We start from the raw sequence: 22,133 nt of genomic DNA on the forward strand, positions 1-22,133 counted from the left end.
ACATTCAATTAAAGTGAATGAAATAAAGACAAATTTAACACAGTTGCCAAATTTCTTAGCTATTTTCGAAAATCTCTGCCAGGTTACTGAAATTTTCAGGGGAACTTTTTTATCCCGCCCGAGCCACCCCCTGAATTCATCACTGATCAGAAACAGTCATGAATTATCATGCATTAGAGCTTCTGGTACCGCAGTGCTACGTACCGACCTTCTGAGACATGGATGTGCTTGTAATCCTGTAAAATATGGGTTTGAGTTACTTTGAGAAAATCAGCTCACAGCACCACAAAAACAATCGTAAAGGCCATTACACCAAGATATAGGATCGCAGAAAAAGCAAAGTATTGACTAATGCTTTCTCCACATTAGCTTTTTGGCCCTTATTTCTTCGTCTTCTTTCCTCCACCAGAGATTGTTCGCGGAATGACCAAAACAGGAGGACATTATGGCTCCCTCCCCCATCGGAGCGAAAGAAAAAGAAAACGAAAACATTTACTTCTTTCGGAGTAGTCTGTGAACATTGTATATGGTGGAGGATTTCTTTCGTGACTGTGGTGGGGGAGAAAGGAATCTAGCTGGTAGTAAGTGTGAGGCATGTTTCCAGATCTATCTACAGCGCGGCAGCACATGATATCAGGAACGAGTGGTCCAAATGCGTTGGGAAATGTGCAAGAAAAAAAGAGTAAACCAAGTGTTTCCATCTCTTAGAAAATATCAATAGATAAACAACAATATCAGCCGCGGTAGTCTTGTCGGTGTCGACTTCCGTGCGACATGGATATTTCTGTTTGTCCTAATGAGAAAAACTGAAAATTGAGAAGAACAGAGAAATGTAAAAATTGAGGAGAAAGTGAAAAACTGGAGATACTATCGCTTAGTGGTATTCCTTTAAAAAAATAATAAATGAGAGTCTGTAGGGTGTCTGACTGCCACGCGGGAGAGCTGGGTTCGACTCCGGGCGTGGGTTACCTAAAATCGGATTTTTTCCGGCCTTGTCCCCGCATAAAGCAGCTCTAGAGCTCACGAAGCCTCAAATCAATGGTTACCTTAAGGCAACCCCGGGGGGCTGATCACATCACCTCCAAAATGACCGAGATCGAGAATGTGTGGTGCCCTACCCACCATACCCTAAATATACCTTCATGGCACGGTGCCATACGCACGGGAAACGTGATAAAACAACAATATAATTTGTTCACCACAAAATGCTATTGATATTCTCTTCATGATTGCTTCTTGTAATTTGTTAATTTTGTTTACGATAAACGTATTTAAAATGACACATTACCAATAACTTGACTGAATTTATGTGTGGAAAATGAATAAATAAAAATAATATTGAGTTGATTTTTGTTATTTAGCGTCGCTTTCCTGACTCTTTTGGTTAATCGCAACTATGAGTATGAGTGTTGATAAGATGAAGTTGATGAAGAGACCCTCCGTAAGAGCCGGAGAAGGCACATAGTGGTTCGGATTCCACTTTAAACTGCAGATCCAGTCCGAATTAGCCTTACTGTATATAAAGCGGACTTAAAACACCAAATTATTATATTATTCAATTATTCCTCAGAGAGAGTATTCATGGCAGATCTTTGATTCGAACCAGGAACCTCTGGCCTCGTTATGCTCTGTTCTAACCACTCCATCATTTAAAATTATAACTGTAAATATTTTTATTTACACATTCTCTTGTTATTAATATTAGTATGTTAAGTTTTACAATTTTGCAGGCAGATTAATAAATAGTAATGACAAAATATGCACAAACATTTGTATATGTTTTAGTTGAAAACAATAATGAATTTTAAAACATAAATAAGAGAGAGATTGATGTGAAAGTAAATAAATGGCTACCCTGAACGAATTTGTTGATTTTCTGAAATATTCACATCTGCAACAGCGACTGCGTCGGTTTTATGTTGTATAGGTTTAATCGCTACGATCCAAATAAACAAGTCACCCTGAATATGAGCTTATCACGAAACACCCTATCTACTAAAACTCGGAAACCACGTGATGCATTGTAGACTTCATACAGACCAATGGGAATCTCAACTTAGTAGCCTCGTCCACATGTTAACAGAAAATTATCAATGAAATATTACTAATAATTTTAAAATAATTGCAATGTAAGTGTTAACTTGCAGATGAATTTCTTGTTAGTAATTTCACTGAGTTCCTTGAGGTATATAACTCGCTCAGTATTAGCAACACTGATTCACGCTACTCACCGAAACGAGATTACGGGGTTTGTTTGTGTAATTGCGAAGGATTTGTCGAATCGTTACTAATTAATCGAGCTTACAGAAAAGTCATGCTCAATAGATTCTCGGTTGATAATACGTAGTTAATCATGCTTTGTCTATTTGTGCTCTCTCGCTATCTCTATTAGAGAGATAGAAATTGTGTGTAATATATGCATTGCGTATTCTACGTATAGAGGGAAGCATTAACATATAGTAAGTCTAAATGTCAATATTCATTTTATAAAAGCATAAATAAAAGGAACACAATGTAACAAATTGTGAAATATTTCCAGCACACTAAACATATATAATATAATAGAACAATGGGCTTATTCAAATTGGATGACAGAAATATTAATGACTTTCCTATGCAACCTTACTTCTACTAATACAATATTACTAAATCCAAGTTGAATTACTTTGGTTATTGCAGTATACAGATTTTCAAACGGGGTCTTTGGCTAATACGTATTTGTAGCTTGGTGGCTGCTGACGTCATCTGAACCGAGAACCTATCGCTAACACTCTTCCTTACGCTCTAAAATGTTGGCAGGCTCGCTAACTAGACACGAGTGTTCTGAAAATTGGACCTGGTTTACCTCAACAATCATTATGTATTGTGCATATTAATTATACACGCCATCTAGATTAATTAGATATAATATAAAAAAACATTCCAAAAGAAGTAAAACAAAAACAGAAATCCGACAACTTCAGCATTTCCAGAATTCGTATTTTTTTTCATAAAATTTCCCCTATAACCTAAAATTTGACCTAGATTCCCCTTCACCAAGGGAAATTTCCTTCATGTAGCAACACTGTATCTACCAAGCGAGGCACAGAAAGCAGGAAGGAAAAAAATAGTTTTCTCCCGCCAAAGTTCTTTCCAGCGGTGGTACTGACGCCCGCAGGCTGTGTGTTTTTTAATAGCCACTCGCTTCGTTTCGCTCACCTTCCCTCCGTACAATCGGGGAGAAACAGGTCAGAAGGGTGCGATAGAGGACGATCAGTGACGTACATAAACCAGTGTTTATGTTCTTTGAATAATTTACTTACATTTTGGTTTAGGAGCTTGTTTTAGTAGTTTGCATAATACGCGTATATTTAGATCGGTCGGAAAAGAATGAGACTAACCATGTGAATGGAACATGTTACATGTGACTACGGTTCACGTAATTATTGACCTTGGTCTCTGACCAAGCGGAATTACAGAGGTTTGACATGTGGGAAACAGCTAGCATCTGGGTTGATGACGGCATCCTGTTGCTAGGATAGCTCCCACGTTGTGAATTGAAGGTACTGTGACCTGGTCGATCCTCTTTGCAGAAGAATTAAGCAAAGACGACCAGGTAAATGGACCAAACATGTTTTTTAGACGATAACTCAAGGCTCCATGCATCAACACAGACTAGGATAAAGCTACAGGAACTCGGTACATCATCCTCAAACACCCTCCATACTTGCCAGACCTTGCACCCTCTGATTACGTCCGTTTGACAGCATGAAAGAGTCAATACGCGGCCAGATATTCAGCGATGCCGAGTGCTTACAAGAGGCTGTCTCATCCGAGTGTCGTACCACCCAAAAGACTGCTTACTTGGCACTTAAGAAGTTTACAGAGAGATGACGTCGATGTAATGAGGCCAAGGTCCAGAACGCCTAAAAACCTCAAATATTTGCTATGGGATATTTTATCCATAGATATATTAAACCTGAATGTTTGTAAATATATGGAAATAGTTGCTGTTATGTTAGAGATGTTCGTTGATTTTAGAGATGATGGTGTAAGATGATTCAAATGTATGATTTCGTTAGTGCAACTGAAGAAAGATTTTCGAAACCAATATTGAAATCTCCTTATTGCGTGATCCCTTTGAAAGTGTAATTTACATGGAACTAACATCAGTGGAAGTTGTATTTAGTGTTGACTGACTGGAAACATATGAGAGTGGGTGCAAAGTACTCTTGTTCTCCGCGAAAGGAATGAACATAACAAATGCAAACATTTGGTGGTGGATTGTTGTAAGAGTATAGAAGTCTATAGAAAATAGATCCTTGTAGAGGGTTGGTCTTGCTGGACATTCAAAACAGACATAATATATATTTTATTACGGCGAGCAGTGTTGAGAAAGAAGCTGGGAACAGGAATTAATCCTGAAAAGATTAGTTACATCTTGACTTGAATTATATGCGTTCTTTCCGATTAGGAAGAGCGCAACAAAATCCACAATTATCTTTTCCATACTGTTTCAAGAAACACGTGGAGACATTTTCACTGTTCAGGTTGCCACACTGATTTTCATGGAAAATCTATCACACTGCACTCTTGAAAGAACTGGCCTGCCCTCTATTATTCTCAGCACTTGCCAAATAGCGTCATATATTTTGTTATTGTTCCTTTCTATGAGTCAGAACTCAGTGTAAACAGCCGACCAATTCTCTCTGCTAAAGAACAGCTGGTTCCTGGATTCAAACGTATTTCCGAGAGTAGCAGGAGGCCAGGAAGGGAGGGATATGATTGAAGGTCAGTATGCTGTTCACGTGATGTGTAATTTGATGTGGCTTTTTGGTTCGTGTTTTGGAGACTAATATCTCGCTCCCTAAGAACGGTTTTTTTGTTTCGGGTGGAATTTTTCGAACTGTTGCCAGACCCTTCCACGTGTTTCATATAGTCCTTGTTCTCTTCGTCGTTGTGAACGACATGCTCTTTTTAGACAGATTTCTAATTTCCTAAAGGCGCTTATACACAGGTGTATTAATACGTGACGGAAATGCGCTGCGTATTTACGCAAGTACGTTACGCGAGCCAGTATGGCCGTACATTTGGACGTATTTTTCCATCCAAGACACTTCTTTTCGAGTTCAGTTCTTCCAAGCATGGCCATGCGAGGAATCAAAAGCAGCGGTGGAGTGGGTTTTGTGGATGGAAGATTTCTGAATGTGAACTCCCCAAACGAATATAGTGTAGGTTCTCGAAATGGTGTGTAGGATTCGCAATAACGTTATAATTATTTTACAATCGTATTTTTATTAATTTATCTTGTTTCGAATGCATAAAATTCGACTTATTCAACATTATGTTTTAAAATGTTGTGTCCGAAATGCCGGTAGGTCATATTTCCGTCAACAGTTTACCTGTATGGTCACCTTGAATACGGCTTCTACCGATGATGTGACAAAGTGGTGATCACATTACATCAGGAAATCGTCAGTGTGATGCTAGAGATGCATGTAAAGAATATATTGAAATGGCCGACGAAATGTTACATTGGAAAAAAAACCTTTCTGAAAATTTGTTGGAGAGAGTAAAAGAGGTTGGTTAATCTAATGAGATTCTGGAAGATTGTTTTATCATTTGTGTGTATTTTTGCATTTGCATTTTGGTTAGGTTCTCTTTTCTATCACTTTTGGCTAATCGCAGCGATAAGAAGTGGTTGGTGATATGATGTAATTGATGAAGGGACACATAATGAACACGAACATGCTCCACAGAGATATGAACTATATACTATATATCTCACACACACACAGACGCTCTTTTCCCCCACAACAATGTTATATTGCTTAATACAGGAATCAATAAAAAAGTTGCAAAATTGATATTTCTCGCTTTATAAATCATACAGTACCAAGTGACCAGTTAATATAATATTTCATGAAGTAATGCGCATTAGAAAACGTGCAAAAACTGATTTATTTAATAGAGTGATTCAGCTGATATTATCTGTAGTGATTGGCCTTGTATTGATTGTATTTTACTTGTTAGAGTTGGTTATTCTTTACAAATATTGATTTTAAATTGATTACTTTCTTTATTCAAATCGTCTAATTGTGGGGAAAATCTGTGCCAACGTGGTTACGAATACTCAGAGACTATGTTAAAATGGTGTCTTCATAAGATAACTTAACCCAATATTCTTCATGCCTTACAAATCTGTCTTGTATGCAATCCTGTGCCATAAATGCAATTACTTATCGTAATCAATTAGATGTTGTTCATTTTGATCTGTCCAAAGCTTTTGATTCAGTGGCTCACCATTATTTACTGCATAAATTATCTAACAGATTTAACATCACTGGAAACACGTTAAAATTAGTGAAAGACTATTTAAGAAATAGACAACAACGCGTTATACTTCCTGGAACTCATTCTAACTGGCTTCCTGTTATATCTGGTGTGCCGCAAGGAAGCGTTCTTGGCCCTTTGTTATTTGTATTATATCTGGATGATCTCGTAGACCTCTTTAATTCCCCCATCTCAAGCACAATTCTAATGTTTGCCGATGATTGCAAGATTATGAGAGAAATAAAACAGCCATCAGACATGCAAATTCTCCAAAATGACATTAACAGATTCTCCGAATGGTGTAAGCAATGGAAACTGTCCACAAACCCTTCTAAATGCTCTTACATAAGAATTTCATTGAAAAAAGACATTCTTGAAGGCAATTGTACGCTCACCGACCTCCCTCTAGCAAAAGAAGCACAATACCGAGATCTAGGTATCCTCATAGATTCAAAACTAAATTTCGATAATCACATATCAACAATCACAAAAAATGGCAATGCGTATGCTAGGCCTACTTTACAGATTCACCGAAATCAATAACCCGAAAGCACGTTCCATTTACTTCAAGACATTTGTGTCCCCCATTCTAGAATATTGTTCACCAATCTGGAACATGGCTGCCCATTCTCATACCTCCAAGATCGACAGTGTTCTCTCAGCTTTTTCCTCTCCATCGTTTGATATAGAGTGCCTGCCCTGTGACACCTGTCTAAGAGAGATCTGCTTGTAAATCTGCATATGAATACTCCAGAAACTCGTAGATACATGCAGATATGAAATTGCTATATAAGATCATAAATGGAAAGATGCAGCATCCCACTCCACGAACTCTCACTCAGAGTGCCTAGACATAAAACACGGAGCAAGGAAACTTTCCACACTACAACTCCCAGGCTCTCACTCATACAACGTTCACTATTCCATAGGCTACCGAATCAGTTCAATATAATCTCAAACCAAATAGATATATTCACCTCATATTCATCTTTTATCAGCAACATAGAAAAAATTGTACAAAAGTAATGCTTTTGTGAAACTGATCTATTTATCTTGGTACTCTTTTGGCTTGTTTTATTTTTGTTTATTTTATGTTATGCTTTCTTTTGTGTTTTTAATCTTAGTCTATTGTTTTACTGTTGTTTCTTTCTGGTTTAAAATGGCTTCTGCTGTACTGGAAATTTCAATAAATAAATAAATAGTACACAATATGACCTAGTACTCAAAATGGCCTATTTTCTGTTTACAAGTAGTTACATCGTTAATTTAAAGAATGACCCTAGTATGTCATTTAGACTGTCAGAATGACGTGATTCAACCTGTTGGCTGTACCTATAGTGCTGTAACTTGAGGACAACGAAGCGACATAGCTGGTTCTACTGATTGTGTTCCAGGCGATCTAATATTGCATACGGAAGTTATTACTTACTGCTTCTTCCAAGTGATAGGTGTTTATATCTCTAGTACATAATTTGGTAGCTCATGTTTTGTACCTTACAACAATGTACTTAATTTAGACATTTATCTAAAGTATTGTTTATAACAAACGAAAAAAATCACTATGTATGGTGGACTCAATATGACCTACTTAGGAATATATCGTGAAAGACATGCGCAATATGACATTTGTTACTTTTTTGTTCACGTAGAGGGCGTAGAATTCACTAAGGATGATGAAGGATCTATCATTTGCCCAAAGTGTGATGTGTAACCCATGGTCTTCTTGTCAAGTAGTGTAATTGGCTATACAACCAGTGCGAGAAATGATGAACCCCCCTCAGGCAGATTTGGCTACACTTAAAACTTGCTCAACATGCCCATATGAGCTTTTTGCTCAAGTGTGGTACTCCGTCTAATCCAAGATTTTTGTAAAAATGCCCTCGGGAAGTTCCTGTGAAATGATGAGCCCCCTCAGATTGATTTGTCCACACTTACAAAAGGCACTTCTGTCAGATTGTTGTCCATAAGCTTGTTAAAAATATGCCCCTCTTGATATTTTTTTTGCCCACACTTAAAACTAAGCCCTAGCATCATGTTATGCATCAAATTATGATGCAAGAGCTTTTGTTTTATGCATCAAATTATGATGCAAGAGCTTTTGTATTATGCAACAAATTATGATGCAAGAGTTTTTGCATTGTGCAACAAATTATGATGCAAGAGCTTTTGCATTACACATCAGTTAGTATTGTGAGAGTGGCTGAGGAGTACAGATGTGTTGTTGCATTGCTCCTCTTATTTTTTTTTTAAATATCGCAGATTTGTATAAATTGAATTATAGGTTTGTTTGATTCAATATATAGAATTTTCTAATATATTGAACAAAGGGTTTATATTTGCCCTAGTTTGTTATACAAGATCAATACATGACACATGGTATTAGGTCAATGCCTTTCCATGCACATCACGACATGCCTGTGCAGACATGCAATTGAGAAAGGTCAGTGCTTCAGTGGATCTATACTTATTCTGTCTTTGTGCATGTAGGCTATCCTGTACAACCTGTCATAGGTTTATTAAGTATAGAGTTTTGATTTGAACCCCAAGAAATTTTATATAAATACCAAAGCCAAAAATATTAACACACATACACACATACACACACACACTAGGTATACAAAACACACTGCTGAACCCAACTGATATTTTTTATTAAGCATAGAATTTTGATTTGGACCCCAGGAAATCTTATATAATAAACAACAACAAAAATGCCAAATCAAAAATATTGTAATCAATGCAATAAGAATATAACCAGCCCCAATTGGGCCAGGCATCAAAGGAATTGTAATCCAGACAAATGCAGAACTCCCACAAAAATATGCCCTAAATGCCATAGAAAATATAATCTGGAATATTTCACATATAAACATAAAGGTACTTACTTGTTCTGCACAGTCATCAACATTGCCCCCACAACCATCTACATCTGGTCTGAAAAGGAAGCATGAAACACCTGTTAATGCTGGACCAGCAAAGCAGCCACGCTATGAACCCATCCATAGCAGTTTTAACGGCCAATTAAGGGATCACCGTTTTGTATCAGAGCCAAGATGTGACATTAAGAATTTTTTGAACAGTATAAATCCTGATGTGCAGGCAATTCTAAATGCACAAAATGGCTCTTATAAGCTGTCCCTCAAATTGTTTACACAATATAAGAAGCCAAATGGCACAAAATTTACACAGCCCCACATAACAGAAACTGTACCGGTATATTCAAATGCAAATTCAGACAAAATAATAAGCAGTTTGATAGATCAATTGAATATTAAACACTCTGAATTTGCTGCAAAAGAATCAGGATGGAGCCTATGCGGATCTTCACACAAGTTATATATTAATATTTCTGAATTCAACCCATTACAAGGATCTACATATTTGCCATTACCTGCCAATATCAAAAACAAAACAGCCGTGGTTAACATAAAAAAATAATGATGAGAAATGCTTTTTGTGGTGTATTTTAGCTGCTTTGTATCCAGTTTCAAGGAATCCTGAGAGAATAAATTATTATAAACAACATGAAAATGATTTTGATGAGGCAATGGAGGGTTTAGAATATCCAATGTCTGTTCAGAATATTGATAAATTTGAAAAAAAGGCCAGGGATATTAATGGTAAACAATTATCTATTAATGTATTTATTTGTTCTACTGGCCGTGGCAATTGCTTGATAGCTCCTCTCAAAATCAGTACATTTGATGATGATTCTGCTGTTCCGATTGATCTGCTCTTAATTGAAGGGGATGATACACGCCATTATACTCTGATACATAATCTTGAAGCTTTAGTCAGAACACAACTAGACAAATCTAAGACAATATTCAAGTTGTGCAGAAGATGTTTAACTGTATTTGATGGTAGAAAAATGGTGAATGGGGTTCGGGAAGTGAATACAGAAATTGCTAAAAACAAGTTAATTGAACATTTAAAATACTGTGGGAATCATAAACCTGTTCATATGCTTATGCCTAACCCAAGTGAAAATGCCAAATTCAAAAAATTTGAAGCCTTGTTGGAACACCCAGCATATATAGTCTGTGATTTTGAATCAAATCTCAAACCTCTTGCATTCTGTAGCCCAGATCCTGATGAATCTTCAAGAACATCATACCAGTTACATGAACCTTCTAGTTTTTGTTATATAATTATACAGAATGGTGTTGCTAGTGAACCACACTTATACATGGGAGCAAATGCCATCAAAGAATTTGCAGATAGAATAGAAAATGAGTGCCATAACATAGCATCTAATGTCTTATTAAAATCAAAACCTATGTTGCCTTTAACAGAGAAACAGATTGAAGATTTCAACAATGCAGAAAAATGCCCGGTATGTGATTCTGAATTTTCAGATACAAATATCAAGGTTCATCACCATTCTCATACAGATGGTACATTCTTAATGGCCCTGTGTAATACCTGTAATATTAAGATCCAGAGACCAAAATTTGTCCCTATATTTTGCCATGGAGCATCCAATTATGATTTCCATCATTTGATCAGGTACGAGGGGTTTGACAAGCAGAATTTAAATATTTTAGCTGAAAATAATGAGAAATATATTGCCATTAGCAAAATAATTAAAGTTAATGGTGTTCCTATTCACTTAAGATTTCTTGATTCATACAGAATTCTGTCTGCTAGCCTGGCTACACTGGCCACTCAATTATCTGATGATCAATTCAAAATCACATGTGCTTTGTTTCAGGAGCTGAAATTAATTAGGCGGAAGGGTGTATATCCATATGATTATGTTACAGATTTTTCTAAATTTGATGAGTGTTCTCTGCCACCACAAAGAGAGTTTTACAGCAAAATCAGAGGATCTGGAATCACTGATGATGATTATCACCATGCCCAGTTGATGTGGAACAATTTAAAATGCCAGACATTTGGTGATTATCACAAGGCTTATTTAAAACTTGATGTGACCCTCTTAGCTGATATACTGCATGCATTCAGAAAATCTTCCATGGAAAATTATAAGCTGGATCCAATGTATTTTTACAGTGCTCCGGGCCTAGCATGGTCTGCAATGTTTTTAAACACTAAAATGCAATTGGATCTGATCCAGGATCAAGATATGTATCTGTTTATGGAACAATGTATAAGAGGAGGCATGGTGCAATGTTCTCAGAGATATGCCAGAGCAAATAACAAATATATTCCTGATTATGATCCAGCACTGCCATCAAATTATATACTGTATGTGGATGCAAACAGCCTGTATGGTTATGCTATGATGGATAAATTGCCATATGCAGGGCTTGAGTGGGTTGAAGATTTCAATATTGAAGATCTTCATGATTTTGATGACAGTAACTATGGCCTGTTCTTAGAGGTTGATCTGACAATTCCTGATGATTTACACAACACATTTTCTGATCTGCCCCCAATTCCTGAGGTTAAGTGTTCACCTGGCTCTAAACAGAAGAAATTGATGATGACTCTAGAGCCGAAACAGGATTATGTCATATATTACAAAAACCTCCAGTTCCTGATGAATCATGGTGTTCAAGTGACCAAAATTGGAAAAGTCTTAAGGTTCAGGCACTCAAGATGGTTGAAGCCATATATTGATACAAACACAGAGCTTCGAACATCTGCAATGAGCCAATTTGATAAGACCTTGTTTAAATTGATGGTCAATTCAGTGTATGGCAAAACAATTGAAAATGTCAGAAAACATATTGATGTTAAAATAATTACTGACCCCAGCCGGAGCAAAAAATTGATAGCAAAGCCCAACTTCAATTACAGAAGAATTTATGATGAGAATATGGCACTTTTCAACATGAAAAAAACAAAGATTAAGTTTGATAAGCCTATTTATGTAGGGGCTGTGATATTGGAATTGGCCAAATTACACATGTTAAAATTGTTTTATAATGTGTTGAAGCCTTTTTATAAGGATCGTGTAAAACTGATGTACATGGACACAGATAGTTTTGTTCTTGATATTCAAACAGAAGATGTTTAGCAAGATATAGCACAGCCTGAATTGTTTAAATATTTTGATACCACTGAACATTCAAAAATTAAACACCACAACAAAAAGGTGCCTGGCATGTTAAAAGATGAGACACTTGGTGATGTTATTGTGGCATTTGCTGGGTTCAGGGCCAAGATGTACAGTTTTGAAACATGTAGTGGCGCTGTTGCAAAAAAGCCAAGGGCATTGGCAGAGTGACTGTAGACAAAGAGCTTGAATTTGAAGATTACAACAATTGCCTCAAATCATGTAGCACAATCAGAACATCAGAAAATAGAATTCAGAGTGTGGATCACTTGTTGACTACAAATATTGTAAGAAAAGTGGCTCTGGACCCACATGATGATAAGAGATGCATTTTATCATGTGGTATACATACTCTACCATGGGGTCATTGTGATTTGAAAAGTGGTAATCAATGCCCAATTACAGAGCATGATTTGAAATAAATAAACATACCTATGAACTTATTTGGGTTCAAAAAACAGGCTATTATGGACCTGCCAACACCACAACCCTCTTCTGATATGATATCTAAACTAAGTGCTTTGTTAATTATTCATCTGAACAGCATATTTACAGATGTTGATGATGAAACAGGTAAAACATTGTACATATTTAACAATAATTTAAATCATTACCAATTACCTGTAGGTGGTCAATTGCAATTTATTACAACCCCTGAGGGTAATGTCAAGATTTCAGTAGGGAGAAATATTTATAGAATTAAGCACTCAAACATGATTTCTGGCACTGTATATACTGTTTCTGCTGGTGACTGCTTATATATTGAGGTCCCTGGATCCTATGACAAGCTTATACCTTTTTTTATAGAATTAAGAATCAGATATTCAATAAAAATTAACCACTAAAACAAAATACCTAATGATATATTTGGCCATACAAGGCATGAAGATCACAGTGATGAGATTCTGATGCTTGATGTCAGAGTCAAAAAATTAAGAAGTGATTTACAAGCTTTACAAACCACACCGAATGCCAGTTTTCAACTAGAAATTACAAATTTACAAACACAATGCATGGACCCTCTTCTTAAAATTGACTCAGAACTCAAAGTGCTGCTTCAGAAATATACTGATTTGGCCACATTGGATAATTTTCAAAGTTTAGAAGAAGCTGTAGCAGCTCTTCAAGCCAAATTTAAGACCCAGGCCACCAACTCTGAGCAATTGAAACAGCAATTGGAAGAGCAGATAAATCATGTCCAGGCACAGCTCCAAACAATTGTCAAAAGCATAAAATCACAAGAAGATTTTGATCTAGTGATTTCCACTCTAAAAGAACAGATTCAATCACTCCAAATACCTAATCTGGACCCTCTGAACAAAGCCATAGTCGAGGTTAAAGAAAAAATTGAGACACTTGAAAATTTTATGAACAACTTGCCATCTTCTGATGCTTTGAGTGCAATAACTCGGAGTGTTGCCAACATTAAGCTGCAACTTGAAACATATGAAGATTTTGGAAAAATTCAAAGTACCATAACCCATCTTGAGGGTACAATAGCAGCAGTGCAAAGTGATTTGACAAATGTACAAGAATCTCTAGAATCCCGCCTGGCTGGTATTGTAGACACACTTGTCAGTGTCCAGCAACAGATCACAAAGCTTGAAAACCTCAACACTGAATCTGAGCTATCTCATTTTCATCACTTGATCGATGATATCCAAACAAAACTTGAAATTTTACAACAATCAACACCCACTCAGGCAGATATAGCCCTGCTCCAAAATGCTATGCAAAATGTGGCTGATGCATCTGAATTAAATAATGTGAAATTGGCACTTGAATCTTTGCAAAATACTGTAACAAATCTGCCTACATCACAGGAACTTAAAAATATTAAGATAGCTGTGAATCGCATATTGAAATCAGAAGATATCAAGAATATCCAGACAGAGATCAAACAACTTACTCAGACAGTGGCCACTCTACCAACTAATCAACATATTAATGAACTGCATGCCCTGTTTGAGGATATCAGAAGACAGGTCCATGATCTTACTGCTCAAAATTCAAAATTGGCAGTTATTGAAAATTTGCAACAAATTGTATCTAATATCAAGCAACAGCTAGGGACCATGGAATCCAATCAAGCAAATGCTCTGTCTGTTTTTGCAACCCAGCTTCAAGAGATTGTGCAACAATACAAGAAACTTGTTGTGGACATAAAAATCAAGCCAGGCTATGATGATGTTGTTAGGACTATCAATGAGCACCTTAAATCTGTAACAAGCAGATTGCTTACAGCAGAAAAAGAAATAACAGGCATAATCGAGAATCCTAAACATACAGTAATTCTTGAATTGTACAGCATCCCCAACAAAGAATATGATTCACCATTTACACCAGGTGGTAAAATATATATGCTGTCTCCTGCACAATTTTATTACCAGTTTTTTGTTGGGGGCACACTGAGACCAATCAAGATCAAATATTGGCTTCAACCACAGGCACACCACTACCCCACCTTATCAATAACAAATGCTGACAACAAACCAAAAATCACCAGTGTAGAGTTAGAGGATTTTACAGATCCCAATACATTAGAAACATCTTATGCTGAAGATGATGGCTCTCTGGAATTTCATATACAAATAGGAGACAAATTATATTTAGAAAATATTGTAGTATCAGCTGCTGAACACCCCATAGTTGCAATATTCTTGTTTTCATATTATGTCTAGACAAATTATTGTTGATGAATTACACAGACAAGCCAGACATAATTATAAGAGACTGCCAGTAGTCACAAAAGGCATAGATGATTTATGGCAGAGCGACTTGATTGAGATGGCAAGTGGACAGCTGAAAAACTTAGCCAAAATCAACAAGGGCTACAAGTATCTACTTACTGTAATAGACACATTTTCAAAATTTGCCTGGGCTGTGCCACTCAAATCCAAGACTGGAAAATGTGTTACAGAAGCCTTCAGGACAATCATCAATCAGAGTGGAAGATCACCGCGCTATTTGCAAACAGATAATGGCAAAGAATTTTATAATTCTGTGTTCCAACAATTTATTAAAAGCCAGTCAATACAACATTATTCGAGTTACAGTGATCTCAAAGCCTCAATTGTAGAGAGATTCAACAAAACTCTAAAAAATCTTATGTATAAACAATTTACACTTCAAGGTAATTATAAATGGCTTAATATTCTTCCAGAACTTCTACATAAAAATAACAACTCGGTTCATTCCACAATCAACATGAAACCCTCTGAAGTAACTTCATCTGATGAGCAAAAATTGATCAGGACTGTTTATTATCCTAGATACCAGCCAACAACAAGAAAGGCCAAATACAGGGTGGGTGATCAAGTAAGAATCAGCAAATATAAGCACTTATTCAAAAGAGGCTTTACAAGAAACTGGAGCACTGAATTATTTACAGTGGTTCAAGTTAAACCTGGGACCCTTAACACATATATAATAAAAGATCACCGAGGAGAAATTCTCAAAGGCCGGTTCTATGAAGAAGAACTCAACAAAACTAAACAGCCTGACACATATCTCATAGAAAAAATCATCCGCAGAAAAGGCAACAAGTTATTTGTCAAATGGCTAGGACTTCCAGAACACAGCTGGATCGATGCAGACAAAGTGATAATATGAGCACCTGGGATGTTATAAAAAGGCTGCCAGAACCTGAACAGCAGATTAAGAGAAATGGCAAGTTGCTGCCTGATAATATTAGATGTCTTATTGTTGGGCCATCAGCTTGTGGTAAAACTACACTAATGATTGATATTTTTTATTGGCACCCAACTGGTTAGACTGGAAAAACAGGCACTTGTATGTTTTCTCTAAGACCTTGGAACAATTAAAATATCAGCAGTTGATGAAGCTATATGATGGATTGGATATTGCCACTTTTGAATCAGATGTTAAGCCACTTCATGAATGTCTCGATAATTCTGTTGTTGTGTTTGATGACATTATACTGGATAATCAAAACAAGGTTAGAAATTTCTTTACACAGGGCCGACACAAAAACATTGATTGCTTCTACCTGGCACAGACTTTTTAAAAAATACCGAAGCAGCTGATCCGAGACAACAGCAATTTTATATGTGTGTTTCATCAAGATCATACCAACCTCAAACACATACATGATGAATATGTAGGTGGGGACTTGAGCTACAATGATTTTTCCAAGTTTTGCAGTAGGTGCTGGAACCAGGGCAGTTATGGGTTTGTCACAATTGATATGACAAGAAAACCCAATAGTGGCAAATACAGAAAAAAAATCAACAATTTTCTAGACATTGAAACATATATAAATAACAGTAGTACAATAAGCCGGGTTCAACGTCATCAAGTGAGGATCAAAAAACCCTTAAAAACTCACTTTCTCTCCACGTTCCGCGCCTCATTTATTGCGCTAACGATATTTCGCAGCGAAGAAAAGAGCACCAAAACATCAAAAATTCACTTACTCATTTGGGGATCACCAAGATCTCAAAAAACTCATTTTTATTAATTGAGGTTCACCAAAACCTCAAAACCTTATTTTCTCTCCACGTTCCGCGCCTTCATTCGTTGCGCTGTCACAGCGTGATGAGTAAATAATGCACTCTCTCTCATCCCTTGAAGGATGAATGCACCTTATCGTAATTTTTTTTCCAAGTCCCGGACCAATGTTTATATATCGTGACCTTTGTAAACCTGCCTCTTTCGGGAACGATGTGTCGCACACGCGCGCGCGCGCGCCTGTATTGTGACGCAAGCAAACAAACAAAATATTACGCTTTTGCCTGTGGATATCTAGAAAAACGACAATTTCGTTCCCCCTCTCTCTCTGCGTGTGCTATCAACGTTGACACAATGACACAAATTCAACAAATAGGTAGGCCACGATCTTCCTCCTAAATCGCATTACATACATGTGGAAAAAAAACTTTGCCTGTTATTACAAAAAAAAAAAACTTTGACCGTATTCTTAAATAACTAACAAGGACAATGAATCTTTTTGGCTTCCGCAAACAGATCAACATGGAGACTGCACCGCCAAATTTCAATAACCTCTTACCTTCCGTGTTATCTAAACTCAATGGTTTACTGATTGTTCATCTCAACAGCATTTGGACGAAACTGAATGACGATGTGGGCAAGATGTTTTATGTTTTTAATAACAATTTACATTTCTACGAAATTCCGATCGACGGGAAACTTCAAATCACCGTGAATCCGGAAAACGCAGGCGAAATCAAAATTTCTACCGGCAAGAATATTTTTCGAATCAAGCACGACAAGATGCTTTCTAACATTACGTACGATGTTTCTGCAGGAGATTATCTTTACATGGAACTCCTCGGAGATTATGACAAACTCATTCCTCTCTTCGTAGAATTACGAATCGTCTATCCTATTATAAATAACCGTTAACCAAAAATGCCTAACGACATTTTCAGCAACACCAAGCGTGTAGACCACGCAGAAGAGATTCTCATGTTGGACGTTCGAGTTAAGAAGTTGAGGACCGATTTGATTGCTTTGCAGGAGACCTTAAACAAAAGTTTAGAGTCGGAAATCGCTACTCTCCAAACGCAATGTCTCGACCCCATTCTGAAAATCGATTCCGAACTGAAAACGCTCATAAAAAATTATGTCGACGTACCTTCTTACGACAACGTTCAAAATATACAGTTGAGCGTGGATTCGCTTCAAAATGATTTGGCCAAATTACAGCAATTTCAATCGAAAAATGAAGATTTGGAAAAATTGAAACTCGAAATCGAAGAACGAACTTCCGCAATAGAAAAGAATTTCTCTGAACTTCAAACCGTCGTGAACGATATAGACGCAGAACGCTTGCATGTCGTCGTTTCCAAATTACAAGAAGAATTCACCAGCACGTTGGAAGAAATTAAATCCAAGTTGCAGACTTTGGAAGATACAATGACGAACCTACCATCGTCGGACGAACTGCAGGTCATCGGTAAAAGCGTCGCGAACATAAAAATTCAATTGGAGGCATATCGAGATTTCGAACACATTCAAACCACCATCGCTACGCTTCAGGCGTCCTTGGGATTGATCAACGAAGAAATTAAAAATATTCACGCTGAAGCAAGAGCGTTGACGAGCATTCAAGACACGTTAAGCACGGTTCAGCAGAAGATCGAATATTTAGAAAATTTGAACGTCGAAACGAATCTCGCTCATTTTCATCACGTACTCGACAACATACAGGGTGACTTGGAATCGTTACGGACGAGCGTGCCTTCGAGCGAAGATTTGGAAAAATTGAAAACGGCGGTGACGGCACTATCCGATTCGAGCGACATCAAAAGTTCGTTGAGCGATCTCGAGAGTAGGGTGGCCAATCTCCCCACCTCCAAAGAATTACACGCTTTGAAAAGGAACATATCACGAATGCTGAAACGACTGGAAACGGAAACGGCGAACGTGGAACAGATTCGAGACGAAATTACTTCGCTGGTGTCGACGCTGCCCACTTCGCAGAGCGTCGCCGACCTTCACACGCAGTTTACAGAGATGCGAAGCATCGTGAACGATCTTACCGAGAAGAGCTCGAAATTGAATCAAGTCGAGAACCTTCAGAACATTGTCGTCAACATCAGAGATCAAGTTGGAGTGCTGGAATCCACGCAGGAATCGACGCTGGCCTCTTTCGGTGCCAAGTTGCAAGAACTCAACGAAAACTACAAGCAGTTGAACGTGGAAGTGAAAATCAAACCGTCGTTTTCTACCGTAACGGATACCATAGTCGAGCATTTGCTGCCCATCGAAAATAAACTCGGACAAGTTCACAGTAATCTCGTCACCTTCGACACTAAATTCGCCAAATTGTTCACCTTGCAAGCCATTGAAATCAACAGCGTTCCCAATCAACAGAGAATCTCCACGTTCGTCGAAGGTAACAAACTGTACATGTTGCATCCTTATCATCCGTACTACAAGTTTCTCCTCGATGGCACAATTCAGATAAACGAATTTTCGTACTGTTCTCACGGCAGAAAAGCTAGCGTTCCCACCATGACCTTAATATCGAATCGTGGTGTCCAGAAAGCAGGAAACATTCCTCTGGCACGTTGGAACGAAACGCGCAACATATATGAAATACACGAAGACGAAGATCTTACCGTTTTCGACGTGAGTGCCGGCGATAAGCTGATCATTCAAAACACGAGCGAGGTGCCACCGTCTTTGAATCCCATCACGCTGGTGCTTCTCTTCAAACGTAATCTCTAAAAAAAAAAACGTCTAGGCAAGCTATCGTCGAAGAATTGCATAAACCTGCACGCCGTAACTACGAACGTTTGGCTGTGGTAACCAAGGGCATCGACGACCTCTGGCAAAGTGACCTCGTCGAGATGAGTAGCGGCAATTTGAAAAACGTACATAAATCGAACAAGGGCAACAAGTACCTCCTCACCGTCATAGACACATTTTCGAAATTCACATGGGCTCTACCTTTGAAGGCGAAAACGGGATCGTGCGTCACGGAAGCATTCAAATTAATTTTTCGCGAAAGCGGCGGCAGACGACCTCGGTTTCTGCACACGGACAACGGTAAAGAATTTTACAACGCTGTATTCCAAAAGTTTATTCAAAAACATGACATTCGACATTATTCGACCTTCAGTCACATCAAAGCCAGCATCGTGGAAAGATTTAATCGAACCTTGAAAACACACATGTGGAAACGATTCACGCTTCGGGGAAATTACAAATGGGTCGACATCCTGCCGGAACTCGTCGACACCTATAATGATACGGTACACAGAACGATAGGCATGAAGCCAGCTGACGTTACCAAGTCTGACGAGCGGCGTTTAATTTCTACCGTTTACTGTCCAAAGTACACACCCACGACAAAAAAAGCTAAATACAAAATTGGAGACCAGGTGAGGATCAGCAAATTCAAACGCACCTTCGAGAAGGGATTCACAAAAAATTGGAGCACGGAACTTTTTACCGTGGTTCGAGTTTTACCCGGAAACCGACACACGTATATAATAAAAGATAGTAGCGGCGAGATTTTGAAAGGAAGATTTTACGAAGAGGAACTCTCTAAAACGATACACCCCGACACGTACCTCATCGAGAAAGTATTGCGCAGGAAAGGCGACAAATTGTTTGTCAAATGGCTGGGACTTCCGGAAAAGAGTTGGATCGACGCGAACGAAGTGATCTTGTGAGTACGTGGAACGTGGTGAAGCGTCTACCGGATCCGGAAAGTCAAACGAGAAAAAAAAGAACGGTGAGTTGCTTCCCGACAGCATCCGCTGTCTGATCGTAGGTCCTTCGGGGTGTGGGAAAACGACACTGCTCGTGGACAATTTTCTCCTCGCACCGAATTGGTTAGATTGGAAGAACAGGCACCTGTACGTGTTCTCGAAAAGTTTGGAGCAATCCAAATACCAGCAACTGATGAAACTGTACGATGGTCTGGACATTGCAACGTTCGCCTCGGAAATAAAACCACTCGACGATTGTCGTGAAAATTCAGTCGTTGTGTTCGGCGACGTCATCCTGGAAAATCAAAATGAAATTCGCAACTTTTTCACGCAAGGTCGTCACAAAGGAATGGATTGCTTCTACCTAGCTCAAACGTTTTCCAAAATTCCAAAACAGTTAGTACGCGACAACGCTAATTTCATATGTTTGTTTCGTCAAGATCACACCAACCTCAAGCACGCGTACGATGACTACGTAGGCGGAGATATGAACTACAATCAATTTTCGGAACGCTGCTGCTCTACTTGCTGGAACGGTGACGATTTCGGATTCGCGACGATCGACATGACGAGGAAACCCAACGACGGAAAATACAGAAACAAAATCAACGACTTTTTAAACGTTGCAACGTTGTGAGAAACGACGTATATAAATAAACGTTATGACGAAACGAAAAATCGAAGACGAGAATCTCAAGCTTCGCGATTACCTCGCGAAACGCTTCAAAGGTTGGAAATCCGAGAATCGCGGATTCTACGAAGAGAAGAAACGTCAGGATCAACCCGTGATCGATGCCATCAGCGGTTTAGGTAAAGAAATTAAAAGTGTCACGGAACAAAATAAAAATTTGATCAACGAACTCGTACCACTCGCAGCTAAAAGTTACGCCGTACCCACGCCCATTTCGAGCATTCCTTCGACGCCGTTCGAACTGAAGGATGCACCGGCACGACGTCGAGCTATAGGTAGCACGTCGTCGTCTTCGGATAAGATCGAGTTGGGACCTTTGGCACGAGACTACCTGAGCACGGGGAAGTTCGACAAGGATGAAGTGTTCGGATTGTATCCGAGCATGGAAAGCAACGAAGGCGGCGGTGTGGTGTGGAAGATTGGGAAATCGAAGGTGACCTTCGAAGGCAACGATATTAAAGTCAATTTAGGCGACAAGGATAGTTGGAACAGGTATCCGGGTACGGTGGGACTGTGGGAACTCGTCGCCAAAAAGCAGCCGAAAGATTACACCGCCGAAGATTACCAAAGTTACAAGGAAATTCTGATCATGACGGATGCCTTGTACCAGAACAACGACGCCTCGCAGAATAGGGTGAAATCGAGCAGCGGCGAGAAGTACAGGAATCTCATCAAACCGATTTGGAACCAGGTCAAAACAGGCAGCGGCGCCAAACGCTAAAACACGTTACCCAAAGAATTCGTTTGGGTGGACGACGTTAGGAAACTCGTGGACCGATTGTTGGTGATAGCCGGCGAAGAGAATGCAGGCAACCGTAATTTCTACAACGAGAAGGTTGGCATCGTGGACATGATCAGCACGAAACTTTCCAACTTCATCGTGAACGACGACAAGGGCATA

The sequence above is a fragment of the Lepisma saccharinum genome, chromosome 3 (genome assembly GCF_977018435.1).
Source record: "Lepisma saccharinum chromosome 3, izLepSacc3.1, whole genome shotgun sequence".
NCBI lineage: Eukaryota > Metazoa > Arthropoda > Insecta > Zygentoma > Lepismatidae > Lepisma > Lepisma saccharinum.